General features: G+C 44.6%; 1 long non-coding RNA gene across 1 annotated transcript in view; it reads left to right on the top strand.

The window, feature by feature from the left end:
- Positions 1 to 8,781: 8,781 nt before the first annotated feature.
- LOC120407533 overlaps positions 8,782 to 14,903 on the top strand; it is a 40,100-nt gene continuing 33,978 nt past the window's right edge. The window contains exon 1 of the long non-coding RNA XR_005600091.1: positions 8,782 to 8,798. This is a non-coding gene — a long non-coding RNA (uncharacterized LOC120407533). The remainder of the gene's footprint in view (positions 8,799 to 14,903) is intronic.

The following is a 14,903-nucleotide window of genomic DNA, read 5'->3' as shown; positions in this document are numbered from 1 at the left end:
TTTATGGTATGATGGGATAGCCTAATTTTGGCAATTCATTTGGCAATTGATATTTGATTATCAACAGGTAAGTATGCCCAGTGGTCTGTGATGGGATGTTAGATGGGGTGGGATCTGAGTTACTACAGAGAATTCTTTCCTGGGTGCTGGCTGGTGAGTCTTGCCTACATGCTCAGGGTTTAGCTGATCGCCATATTTGGGGTTGGGAAGGAATTTTCCTCCAGGGCAGATTGGCAGAGGCCCTGGAGGTTTTTCGCCTTCCTCTGCAGCATGGGGCATGGGTCACTTGCTGGAGGATTCTCTGCAGCTTGAGGTCTTCAAACAACAATTTGAGTTCTTCAATAACTCAGACATAGGCTAAGGGTTTGCTACAGGAGTGGATGGATGAGATTGTGTGGCCTGCATTGTGCAGGAGGGTCAGACTAGATGATCATAATGGTCCCTTCTGACCTTAAAGTCTATGAGTCTGTCAATATGTCTCATCCTTGTTCTGCAGGGTAACTTAGTCTTCAAATATGCTGGGTTTTCTAAGAAGGGTGAAAATAAATGTCAGTTATAATGTAGACAAATAAGAACTGCATTTACACTATTAATTTATAGAGTCACAACTAAGGCTGTGACGCAATTAAAATCCCAGTTTTAATTGCCCTGTTAAACAACAATAGAATACCATTTATTTAAATATAGGCTCGTGGGCTGGGCTTCAGCCCTCCTTGGGGAGCTGGACTTCAGAGCCCTAGGGGTGTGCTCTGTGGGGCTCCAGGCTCCAGCCCCGCTCAGGATATAGGGTATGGGGCTCAAGGACTTGGGCTCCAGCCTCCCTTGGCACAGAGGGCTCCAGCCCTACCCACGGAGCTGCAGGCTTGGACTTTGTTCCCTCCTCCTGCACCCTGCAGAGCAGGGATTTGGAGCAATCACATTTTTGAATTGCTCCATTCCAGCTCTGGGCAAAAACCTACTGGTCCACGCTCCGATCCAAAGCCCTGCTGCAGAGCTGTGAGCTTCTTCAGCCCCCTTGCCACCAATGCGTCCCTCTCCGCCCAGATGCCTCCCAGAAGTATGAAATTAACGCATTAATTTTCTTTTCAGTTAATCGCAGATGTTAACTGTGATTAATTGACAGGCCTAGTCACAACACATGGCTGTTACCAGCCTAGCTAGATTTGAACTGATGCCCTGTAGGTAAAAAGGCACTTTAGCACCATACTAATCCTCTGGCCCATCCAGTCTCTCCTGTTATATGGTATTTATATTTGCTCCCTCTTTTGTTGTAATTTATATCTTTTTCAAGGGGTCTTTATTCTGCATCCAGCAGCTAATCAGTATGTATATCAGTGGTCCCCAACGTGGTGCCCATGGGTGCCATGGCGCCCGCCAGGGCATTTATGTGTGCCCACCTAGTGCCCAGCAGGGGACCTGCCGGGGATAGAGAACCCAGGCTGCGGGCGCGGTGTTCTCTGTTCCCGGCAGGCGCGGGGCCTGCCTACTTCCCAGCAGGGGAGAGAAGCCGCGGCCCCACGCCTGCCAGGACAGAGAACTCTGGGGCTGCAGGCTGCGGGCACCGGTGTTCTCGGTCCCTGGCAGGTGCGGGGCCACAGCTTAAGCTGGAGAGAAGCTGTGGCCCCACGCCTGCCGGGGACAGAGAACTCTGGGGCTGCAGGCGCTGGTGTTCTTGGTCCCTGGCAGGTGCGGGGCCCACCTAGTGCCCAGCAGAGAAGAGAATCTGGGCCCCGCGCCTGCTGGGGACAGAGCACTCCAGGGCTGCGGGCACCGGTGTTCTCTGTCCTCGCGGCTTCTCTCCAGCTCCTCTCTTCTCTCTGGATTCACATATTATGTAATATTAAATATGTTTTATTGAATTATTTAATGTACAAATACAAAATAAGCTTTGAAAAACTGTTGGCGCCCGCCCCGCTCTTCTGAAAACATGAATGTGCTACTGGTCACAAAAAGGTTGGGGACCACTGATCTATATCATATACTTATATTTATACATGATGGATACAGTGACAATGGAAGCTTTATTCACTTCCTGGTCCTGAGGTCGGAGAGGGCCCTTGGGAGATAAACTGAACGTGGAGCACTGAATGAGCAGGGGCAGAGCTACAGCCCTATTTAGTATAATTTCTACAACATGAAACCTTAGAAAATGCAAAATGGGGAAGGATGGGCTTTTGAACTGTGAGTTAGGAGATTAGGGTTTAATTTCTGGTTCTGGCATAGACTTCCTCTGTGATTTTTGGCAACTCACTCAGTCTCCCTTTCTCCCAGTTCCAAATCTATCTATGAAATGGGGATAATAGTACACCCCAGCGTCACATGGATATTTGTGAAGATAAATTGGTTCATTTTGGTGAGACACTCAGCTACCATGGTGGTAAGGACTATATAGATAAATAGGTAGTATTACTCTGCAAAGTAACAATGTAAAAATGTTAGTGTTGGTTTCCATGGTTATTGTTTCTCAGTTATTTCTACATCAAACATACTCAATTTAAAAGTAACTTTTTTTTCTACCTACCAGCCCCAGAAACTCAGAATGATTCAGGATGGATTCTTTCCCTCTCACACATCATCACCAGTAATAATGGTTCAGGCTGAACTAAGCATTTACATACACCTGTAGAATCCCAGGGTGAGATTGTGAGTCCTGTGACAGCCCCTGAATACTAGTGCTGGGGCTGTAAAACCCCTGCAGCGAACCAGAAATAATTCTCCTGACACAGGCTTATCAGTCCTTCATAGGCTCCACTGCAAACAAACCCTGCCCAGGGACATGTTGTGAATAGCACTGGAGGACTGTGGGTGGTACTGGCACTGCTACTTATTTGCAGTCCAACACCGGCTGCCATAATTTACACTGGGGGCCTTTGCAGCTGCCAGAGCAGCCTGGAATCAGGAGAACATAAGAACATAAGAAAGGCCGTACCGGGTCAGACCAAAGGTCCATCTAGCCCAGTATCTGTCTACCGACAGTGGCCAATGCCAGGTGCCCCAGAGGGAGTGAACCTAACAGGCAATGATCAAGTGATCTCTCTCCTGCCATCCATCTCCATCCTCTGACAAACAGAGGCTAGGGACACCATTCTTACCCATCCTGGCTAATAGCCATTTATGGACTTAGCCACCATGAATCTATCCAGTCCCCTTTTAAACATTGTTATAGTCCTAGCCTTCACAACCTCCTCAGGTAAGGAGTTCCACAAGTTGACTGTGCGCTGCGTGAAGAAGAACTTCCTTTTATTTGTTTTAAACCTGCTGCCTATTAATTTCATTTGGTGACCCCTAGTTCTTGTATTATGGGAATAAGTAAATAACTTTTCCTTATCCACTTTCTCAACATCACTCATGATTTTATATACCTCTATCATATCCTCCTTAGTCTCCTCTTTTCCAAGCTGAAGAGTCCTAGCCTCTTTAATCTTTCCTCGTATGGGACCCTCTCTAAACCCCTAATCATTTTAGTTGCCCTTTTCTGAACCTTTTCTAGTGCTAGAATATCTTTTTTGAGGTGAGGAGACCACATCTGTACACAGTATTCGAGATGTGGGCGTACCATGGATTTATATAAGGGCAATAATATATTCTCAGTCTTATTCTCTATCCCCTTTTTAATGATTCCTAACATCCTGTTTGCTTTTTTGACCGCCTCTGCACACTGCGTGGACATCTTCAGAGAACTATCCACGATGACACCAAGATCTTTTTCCTGACTCGTTGTAGCTAAATTAGCCCCCATCATGTTGTATGTATAGTTGGGGTTATTTTTTCCAATGTGCATTACTTTACATTTATCCACATTAAATTTCATTTGCCATTTTGTTGCCCAATCACTTAGTTTTGTGAGATCTTTTTGAAGTTCTTCACAATCTGCTTTGGTCTTAACTATCTTGAGTAGTTTAGTATCATCTGCAAACTTTGCCACCTCACTGTTTACCCCTTTCTCCAGATCATTTATGAATAAATTGAATAGGATTGGTCCGAGGACTGACCGTTGGGGAACACCACTAGTTACCCCTCTCCATTCTGAGAATTTACCATTAATTCCTTCCCTTTGTTCCCTGTCCTTTAACCAGTTCTCAATCCATGAAAGGACCTTCCCTGTTATCCCATGATAAGGAGGGTACACTTCCTTCTCTGGGTCTGCACAGGGCTGCCCGGGGTGGGGGGGGGGGCAAGTGGGGCAATTTGCCCTGGGTCCCATAGGGGCCCCCACGAGAATATAGTATTCTATAGTATTGCAACTTTTTTTTATAGAAGATCCCCTGAATCCTCTGGGCAGCCCTGGGTCTGCAAGGATTTTTGGAGATGCAGCACAGAATCTCACCCTCATTGTCTTCAAACGGATTCAAATCTAATAAACATGATGCACAAATAGGAACAGACTTCAGTTTGCGTTCCTTTACCTGTGTTAGTCCTAAAGGGTTCACAGAAGTAAAAAGCAGTAAATATTTATTTTTGTCACTAAATTTGAAAGATGACAGTGATACATCTAGGGAACAGGTCTGTTGACTAAGAAGGTATCGTGGGTGACCAGGTGGCCGGTTTTGGACCGGAACACCCAGTCAAAAAGGGATCTTGGCAGCTCCAATCACCACCGCAGACGGGGCCGTTGACTGTCCAGTTGGCGATGCCATACAGCAGGGCTGGCAGGCTGCCTGCTAGCTGCCGCGCCGCATGGCTTCCGGGTTGGGAAGCAGCCGGCATGTCCGGCTCCTAGCCATAGGGGCGCCCAGGGGGATCTGTGTGCTTCCCTGCCCAGGCACAGCTCCCATTGGCTGGCTCAGGGCAGGGGAGGAATGAGCGTGACTCACAAGCAGGCAGCTGTTGAGGGGTCGTGTGGCATGCGCCTCTCCCACTACTGCCCAGCCATCTTCTCCTTGCGTGGCTGGGCTCAAGCTGCGGCGTGTGCCCTGTGGCGAACCACCGTCTGTCACCCCATTGCCGGCACCCAGGAGTTCAAGGTATGTGTATACGTGTCTCTGAATACTGGGAATGGGGCTGCACCCCCCCCCCCCGCATCCCCATCCCCCTGTCACTGCATCCCTCCCCGCCCCAACCCCCCGCACCCCCATCCCCCTGTCACTGCATCTCTCCCTGCTGCAACCCCCCCGCCCCCCAGTCCCCATCACTGCATCCCTCCCCGCCCCAACCCCCCCACCCTCTCAATGCATCTCTCCCTGTCCCAACCCTCTAGTACCCCCACCTCTTCACTGCATCCCTCCCCACCCCAACCCCCCGCACCCTCATCCCCCTGTCACTGCATCTCTCCCTGCTGCAACCCCGCCCCATTCCCCATCACTGCATCCTCCCGCCCCAACCCCTACCCCTCATTGCATCTGTCCCTGTCCCAACCCTCTAGCACCCCACCTCCCACTGCATCTCTCCCTGCTGCAACCTCCTGCGCCTCCATCCCCATCACTGCATCCCTCCTGCCCCAACCCCCACCCCTCAATGCATCTCTCCCTGCCGCAACCCCTGCATCCCCATCCCTGTCACTGCTTCCTCCTCCCTGCCCCAACTCCCCATCCCCATCACCACATCCCTCCCGCCCCAACCCCCATCCCCGTCACTGCATTCCTCCCCGCCCCAACCCCACCCCTCACTGCATCTGTCCCTGTCCCAACCTCTAGCACCCCACCTCCCACTGCATCTCTCCTGCCGCAACCCCGCCCCCATGCCCTCCCCATTGCATCCCTCCCCATCCCAAACCCAGTCACTGCATCCCTCCCGTCCCAACCCCCACCCCTCACTGCATCTGTCCCTGTCCCAACTCCCGCACCCCTACCCCTCACTGCATCCCTACCTGCCCCAACCCTCCCGCCCCCATCCCCTGTCCCCGCCCCAACCCCGCCCCCTCACTGCATCTGTCCTTCTCCCAACCCCCGCACCTCCACCCCTCTCATGCATCTCTCCCTGTTCCAACCCCCCCCCACCACGCTCCTTCACTGCCTCTTCTTACCCCCACCCTGTTCTCATCCTTGGCCTCTTTCCCTCCACAGCCTCTCTCCTCCATTCCAGCCCCCATCTTTTCCCTTCCAGCCCACCCTCCTCTGTTCCTGGTCGGGTGATTTAGGCAGCCCCTGGAAAAGTGTATGAAAAAGTGTCCGTCTCTGTGTAGGCAAGTGTGTGCATGCATTGTATGTGTGTAAGAGACTGTCTCTTTGTGTAGGGAGGTGTTTGTATTGCCACATGTGTGTGTACCTGTGTGAATAAAATTTGCAGCCTAACTCTTTGACTTTTATTCCCTTTGCTGGCTTGTGCACACAAAAAATTGATGACATAAAATATGCATATTTTCATTTCATAACAAGTTTTTAAAAGAGACGGGAACTCTAAAAGAAATGTATTATTTTTTAGAAAGTGAATGTTGTTGACTAGTAATTGCAGAAGAGCCGATGGATCAGACATTTCTCCCCACCTTTGTCTAGCTACATTACAAACTCTTTGTTGCAGCCTCTCTCTTTTTATGTGTATGTCCAGCACCTACCACCCTGGAGCCCTGATTGCCCTGATCTTATTTGGGGACTCTATTTAATATTACAATTGTTGTTTAGTGCCTAATGTGGAAGTACATGTGTTAGTGCATGCTAGAGGTGTACACATGAATACACGTGTGTATCTGCACGTAGGGGTGAGAGTCAGTTTCTACAGATCTATTTATATAGGTATCTGGACAGGTGCATTTCTGTGGCTGTACTCTATGGATTTGTACTTGGGCTTCAGGAATGGCCTTTAATGGACCCACTGCAGCTATGATAATGTGTGGTCCTAATTCCACACATAAAATTACAATAACTTTAGTGAACAAAAACGATGGAGCTGGTTACGAAAAATGGGAAGAAGGGAGGGAAAGAATCATGAAAACCATTTTGAAATTTCATTTTTTTAAAATTACCCTTTTTGACTATTTTGCTGCCAGCTCAAGTGTCCTGTAACAAATAAAACCTGAACTTAGCATAATATATCTGCCAAAACAATAAATATGCCTGTTTGGGCCTTGCAGTGAAAATTAGTCCATGAGCGAGGGTGGGAGAGAGCGAGGGAGGGAGGGAGCGGGGGCGGGGCCTCAGGGAAGGCAGGGGGCAGTGGGCAAGGATGTTCAGTTTTCTGGAATTAGGAAGTCGGTACCCCTCTTTGTGACCTGAAGAAGAGCTCTGTGTAGCTCAATAGCTTGTTTCTTTCACCAACAGGAATTGGTCCAATAAAAGATATTACCTCACCCACCTTGTTCCTCTTGTTTGTACATAGATACTTGTCAGAGCGGAACCACCCTTTAGTACTTTAGGTTTGAAATTTCTACAATCTGAGCCCGAAGAGAGTTGTATTTACCAATTATACACTCCGGTCCAGAACCACAAACTAAAAGTTATGAGATTTTTTTTTTGACTTCCACTTCTCTAGGTGTATTTTTCCTTTGTCATCTCAGGAACCTCAATTATTAATTTAGATTAAAGAGTACCTATAAATACTGCATAAGAGCTCAGCTAGGTTTAAGAATATACTTTATTTATTTCAAAGGTGTTTTTTTTTCAAGCTAGGCACCATAACACTTTGAAATTTAGCATGAATGAAACTTAAAGGTGTTCTCATCATTAATGAGAAGTAGGAAATAGAGATTTCACAGTTATTACATATTAAAAAAACAACAACTGGGATCTCATGTGTTGTTGACAGGAGAAAGGTTGGTTGGCTGAATTTATTTTTAAAAGAATTAAAAGCTGTTAACTCCAGACATAAGAATGGGTGAAGAATCAGTTGTTCATGGAGCCAACAGCACTATAGTATACTTCCGATTATCTGAATAGAATGGAGGATTTGATTTGCATAATTGGAAGTTCAGATAATTGAAAGAGCAGGAGCCATTCAGCAGTGGCGCAGCATTTCCCTCCTCCTGCTTAACCTCACAGTCCTGGCTGGGGGTCTCTGCATTATCCAAATCCCTTGATTATCCTCCAGTATGAAATATATGCTGCAGAGGGCATGTGTATCATGGTGGGGGACAAGGAAGGGACTTGGATAATGCAGAGGTTTGGATTATAGAGTTTTGGATGACTGGAAGTATACTGTAATTGTATCTCATGTCATGGTGGCAGTTTAATGTGCAGAAACCCATCCTCAAACCAACCATGGTATTTTCTTACAGAAACTTTGTTATGATAGGAAACATTTTCAATTAAAGCAAATAACTTTAAATTATCAGTTTTACCTTTCACATGTCTTTTGTAATTATTCTTACTTCATTTGCTAGTGGAAGCTGCTTTTTGCTTAAGTGGTCTTCTGTTTGATCCTGCATTTAGAGTCACAAAACAAAAACTTACGTTGGTGTAAGAAACTTTAGCTCTATTTAGATCAACGCACTACACTCGCATACGCTGTTGAGATGAGTTCCTGTCTGCATCCTGTAAAACTTGCCCATACCGGTATTGCCCTGGCCTCTTCTTTTGTCATTCAGTGTTGAACGCATTCTAAGACAATATGCATTTCCTCACCTTTTGGGGGCAAAGCCAGACTTTAAGGCACCTGCTCCCCTACTTGGTGTAAACTTTGCTTGTGCCAATCAGAAACGAACACAAACAGGTTTTGGGCCCCGTCCCCTATGACACTTCTATGATGTCATAGTTGGTACTTTAGGCCTGCCTGCCATGTGCAGGCAGGGAGAGGAGAAAGAAAAATGAATCCTGTGTATCCTGTGTACACCCGTAACCAAGCCTGATCACCTCGAAGCCTCTCTCTCAGCTCACGTGTTTCAAACAGAGCTTCTACGTTTGCCGGTCGTTATGTGTTGGTTTGTATTTGTAAGTATCGGTTATTACTAAATGCTGCATCTTTGTATATAAACATTGTTAATAGATATTTTAGTCATTGTGTGTTTTAAGTTTCATTAACTCTATTAGCTAATCATACGCTGCTCCCTTACCCCTTGTAATTATCCCCAATAAAACTTTAAATTGATTAATTTTAGTCGTGTGTGTGTCTGCAGTTTGCATCGTGACCCATACTCTCCTTGCATCCCTTACCAATATAGTCTATTGCCACGTGCAGCCTGGTAAATAACAGGCCTGCATTTTTCTTTCGCCCCTGTGTGCCCGTGGCAATTTACAACGCTAGTGGTGAATTTGGTGCATAATGTTGTATTTTTAAATCTGCAATATTTTCTGCTGCAAAGGATTGTCATGAAAACAGGATTATGACCTTAGTGAAATATTTAATGAAATGTTTTCCTTCCTTAATTAGAGGGAATGGGAAATAGCTTTCTGTATTACCCACCCTTACCCTGCAGAAGAAAAGAAAATAAGATAATATGGTGGATTTAGGATGTTTGAGGGCTTGCTAAAACAGGGGAATTGACCAGAATAGCTACTGCAGAATAAGATATTCCACTATAGCCATTCGAGAATAGCTCCATGCGTGGACACTTGTTCTAAAATATAAGTGCCTTTTTTTATTTCCAAAGTGGATTAAGTTAATAGGGAAAAGGCATTTTTATTCTGGAATCAATATCTAGAGGGAGAGTTATTCTAGAATAGCTAGTCTGCAATAGCTGATTCCAGTCAATTTTCCCATGTAGACAAGCCCTTAGGTGTTTTTTTCTATTAACTGAGGGCCATGTTTAAGAATTGACTGTGTTTAAATAAAATACCCTTTATTGGTTCATCCTAACACTATATCTCTTATTTCATTTAAGCAGACTAAACCTGATGAAATAGAAATCTAACTCCATTCCCACAGAAATCAAATTTCATGCCATTAATAAACACCACCACCACCACGAATTTCTGTTCTTCTGACCAAAAGATATCAAAATGTATGGTCAATACACAGTTGGTACAAATAACTTCAGGTTAGCAAAGGAGCCAAATTCTCCTGTGTTTTTACTACCCAACAGAGATCTAGCCACCCTACTGTGCGTTAGAGGGGAACAAAAGGGCCACCTCCTGATGCATGATTTCTACAGAGAAGATTGATTTAAAATATTTGAACCATTTAATGGGGACCTAATATTTCTCAGGGATGGTCTGGATTGGTATCAATATGTAACTCCAATACACTTTTTAATTGATTCTTTGGGAGCATGGCTAACAATAAATGGTAATGTTATATGCAGGACATCTTTTCTGTATACATTCTTTACTAGCCACTGCTCCTGGCCTCTGCAACATGGATTCTATTAAGAATGCATGACCACTGGATTTAGCAGTAGTAGCAGGATATATTTTCTCAAACAAGGCATCAGATTCTCAGTTGCTGAATCATTTGGAACTATGACAGCTCACAGAAACTGAAGATCTGCCCCAAGGTCCATTGTTAGTGTGAAATGTAAATATTACATTTTGTAAAACACAGTACTTCCTCTGTTGCATACCTGCCAAGATTGCCTCCTTCACACAGGGTGGTGGCTCATCAAGCTGACCTAGAGGCAAAATACACCTTGGTGTGAGTCAGATGCTTTGGGTTTGTCCTAATGTATGTACTATGATGGAATGTTAATTCCATTTTGTTAGCAGCTCTTGGGACACAGCTGCCACTCCTGGCTTGTATCTTTGTTGAAGAGGTCTGTGAAACCTCAAAAGTCTCTCCCTCCCCCCAACAGATGTTGACCCAATAAAAGATATTATCTCACCCATATTGTCCCTGCTCTATATTGTTTATTGTTTTGGTGTCCTATTGCTAATTAAATATAGAAATGTTTGAATATAGCTTTGTTGGGGCCTAAAGAAACTAGATAATGTTTTCACCTCTCTTAGCCAGAAGGCCGATATTAAATCCAGTGGTAGTCCCCCACACAGCCATCCTAATGGTGGATTGTGCATGTACGGGAGCAAGCAAATTACAGACCCTAAACAAACTTGCAGGACTTTGAATTCATAAGAAAACTATTCTTAGAACACAGCAAAAAGAACATCATGTATGTGTAGGTGAATATACACATATATTAAATGACAAGGGTGACTGACATCCCTCGCTAACCTTTCTGTGGGATGCTCAGAATTTTGGACCGTCCAGGTTCCTTTTCACCTATCACAGTGAGTCATATTCTTGTTTGGGGCTACACTTTCACATATGTCTGTAAATCTGTTGCCACATGAAGAATTGTGGGTGGGGCAGAATGGTCCCCAACATCCTCCTGGTCCATTTTGGCTCCCTTTCACACTTGGGGAAATACCATTCCACAGCTTCTCCATACCTCTGGTTGTAGAGGGTTGTTTCAGGGTGCCATTTTGGAACATACCATACTCCTTGTGTTTCCACAACTGCTTCCACATATTACTACTTCTTGTGGTGGGAATAATGTGCAGAAGGAGTTGTGCATAGAGTTGTGGGGAGCCAGAATACAGACATCAATTAACATTGTGTCATGTTGATTTCTCTTTTTGAAGGCAACAGGGGGAGCAAAGAGAGGTAGAATTTTGTCCTAAATATAATTGTTGCCCACTGCTGACTATTCCTCTTGTGCTGTCTTCTCCTTACCCGACCGCAGTTTCTGCTTTAAAAGATCATCACAAAGTTTATGCTTTGCATTCTAAGTAATGTGATGTGCATACACATCTATTTAACCTTCATCTCACCTTTCCCTACTCCTTTTGCTTTGCTTTTCTAAAATCTGTAAGGTCTTTTGGGCAGGGACCATGGCTTCTTTTTAAATCTATGTGAAGTACTGCCAGTATTGCACTAAATACATGTATATTATTAATACTATTATTAAAGGGTCTTACACAGTTTAGTTCTGTTGACAGCAGCCAAGCTACTTCCAACTTCTGTTCATGGGGGAACAGGAGCAGCCCTGTGAGTCATTTTCTTGTGATAGGCAGGACCTTTGTTAAAACACTGCCCTCTGAACATTAGCATCCATAAATAGCTGCTGTACCTACACGTCACCTTGTTTCATTCCCCATTTCCAAGAACAGCTGAAAAGAAATCAGCGTTTTCCTTCCCAGACAGATGCGGTAACTACTTCACTATCATCTCAAAGATGTAGACTAAATAAAATGAGTTTCCTTGTGCTCTTAAGCTCAATGTAAGGAACAAACGTTCTTATTAAATCATTTCATCATCTGCAGCAAACAACGACCCCACACAAAACCCAGCCTGGGAGAAAACAGAACACCTGGCTGCAGCCTCAGCTTATTGCCAGCATAACTTGTTCATTAGTCAGCACAATGACAAAAGAGGTGAAGCAGAGGCTGGGCCAGGGCTGTCCACGTAGTAATTGAAATCACATGGTAGAGACTGCTGGAGAGACCTAATCTTTTCCATGGGAGACGGTTGTTTGTTTGTTTGTTTTTTCCCCATGAGTTTCACATGAATGCTTCACAGGTAAAGAATGAGACCGGAAGTATGCAGCTGGATGGGAGATGAAGGCTAAGGTGAATAGGAGAACATTATGTACTATTCCTTCTCTCGCCTTTTGGTTAATGGAATAAGTTTTAAAAAACATTCCCTTGCTCCCCAAGTTTGAAAAGTTGACCCTTGTCCATTTAAGGCTCTTATAAAGCAAACAGTCCCTTTAATAGCCAGGTCCATTTGCAGGTGTATCCATAGAAGTCTGAATGCTGAGAAGAGGCTATGAGAAAATGTAATTCTATTTTATTTCCTTTTGTGATTACAAAGCATTTACATTGATTATAGGGAAAGCTGTGAAACCAAAAAGAGAGATGGGGGAGGGGAAGTGAGGGCAGCTGAACCTTGCTGCAATTGCTGTAGATGGGGGATTATTCATAGCACATAATATATTCAATATTAGCTCTTTTTTTCTGTTCATGAATTAGCCAAAGAACAGTCTTTCATTTTTTTTAACACGTTTGTTTGTTACCTGAAACTATTCACTGTCCTGCCTAATATGGATTATCCATGAATTATTTACTTTGACCATTGGCTTTTTGTTATTTGTGCCATGTGACTGATCACATAAGTCACATGATATTGTTTCAACTCCCTAGCTGGATGACTCAAATATCCATGTGTGAGATTTTCACTTATTGCAAACATTTCTGCACAGAACATCACACACATAAACTTTTGCAGAAAACAAATTAAAAGGGTTGCTAACACTGACAGAGCAAATTCATGGGTTTCACTCAAATTCATTGGCGGCCCACTCCTGATCCCAGCTCTCCTGGCTCTTGGGCCCTCTGAGCCTTTTCTGCCCAGGATTTGAACCTATCCCACTGAGGTTAACCAATTGAATTCCCAGTCAAGAACCTTACCTCAAAATCTACTGACTTTCGCCTTATAATGAAGAAGGTCTTCTGGTTGGTCATGGGGGCAGGAACTAAAGGGGTATAGTAAGGGCTGGAACGAGAGGCAATACGGGTTTGGCTTAGGACAAAGAGGGCAGGGGCTGAGGCCACGCACCAGCAGGGGAAAGGGTGAATTGAAGGGAAAGGCCAAGGACTGAAAGGGGAGGATCAGGTGTGGGTCCAGAGAAGTGGTGATATATGGCTGGACATGGCCTCATTGGATTTAACATCATTATCTTTTATAGCAATCAATATTTTATCATCCTGTCATTGTGATTTGCCATTTCTTAGCGCTGTTAACCTATGCACCCTTCATGAGCATAAACAGTCACGTGCTAAATATCTTTCTTAAAATTCTGCAGATGTGTGTGCACTGACTTTGTCTCCATGACTATCCACCTTTGTAAGTTCTGAGATGGGCATTCCAGAATGTGTTTTCTAAATACATGTGCTATTAATTGTTATTGCTAAGGGTTTTAAATAGTTCAGTTACTGAATAATAGTCTCCTAGAATTACAGGGACATTATGCATCAGCTGCAGGTAATGACAGAATATTGCATACAAAATAAGTGTGTTCAGTTGTTTGGTTCTTTTTTTTCTCCACTGTGAAATTTCTATATTCATATTTTCCAATCTTTGCTTTTCCTACATTAATTAAAATATAAAGACAATTTATAACATAGCCTGAAGTAAAAGGACACTGTCATGGTTGTGAGAGGAAAGCTGCAGTATTCATTTGGCTGTCCAAGGTATTATATTTGTTACACCAAAAAAATCCATCTAAATATATGTTTTAAAAATATTTGTAAAAACACCAGAGCTACTGTCATATTTTAATAAAGCATGAATGGTTCTAGTGTCTCTCAATGAGTGAGGCCATTTTAAGCTGCTTTCAAGCAGGAATTCCACTTAAGCTCTTAACGTCTCTGTGCTTCAGTTTCCTTGTTGGCACAATTGGGCTAATAATATACTGCCATACCTCACAGGAGAATTCATGAGAGTAAATTAATTGCAAAGCACTTTCTCTCTTGGAAGATGCCACTGAAATCAGGGGCGGCTCCAGGCCCCAGCACGCCAAGCGTGTGCTTGGGGCGGCATGCCGCGGGGGGTGCTCTGCTGGTCGCTGGGATGGTGGCAGGCGGCTCCGGTGGACCTCCCGCAGGCGTCCCTGTGGAGGGTCCGCTGGTCCCGCGGCTTCAGTGGAGCATCCGCAGGCACGCCTGCGGGAGGTCCACCAGAGCCGCGTGACCGGCAGAGCGCCCCCTGCGGCATGCCGCTGTGCTTGGGGCGACGAAATGGCTAGAGCTGCCCCGACTGAAATGCAAAGTATTATTTACTAGAAAAGCACCCACAGAAAATATTTATATTAAACTTTTTTTAAAAAAATGCATTAAATGACAGAACTTACCTGAAAACATCTGTGAAATTCTCTAGCTTCAATCCCGCACTGACATTCCTTTGTTCCAAACTGCCGGCTGAAAGTCAAGATGGCAGCTTCCTCCTTCTTGAGCAACTTTCCATTTTCATTATGCTTAACAATTTAAAAATGATTGGTGATTTGCACACTTTTCTACCACCACATAAAGTGATAATATGGTTTTAAAGCAAACATAGGTTTTCCTTCACATGAACCTTCCTCAACAAAACCTTAATAAGGGAGA

Source organism: Mauremys reevesii, linkage group 6 (assembly GCF_016161935.1).
Source record: "Mauremys reevesii isolate NIE-2019 linkage group 6, ASM1616193v1, whole genome shotgun sequence".
Lineage (NCBI taxonomy): Eukaryota > Metazoa > Chordata > Testudines > Geoemydidae > Mauremys > Mauremys reevesii.
The sequence above is the reverse complement of the archived record's forward strand: the minus strand, read 5'-3'. Positions and strand labels throughout refer to the sequence as shown.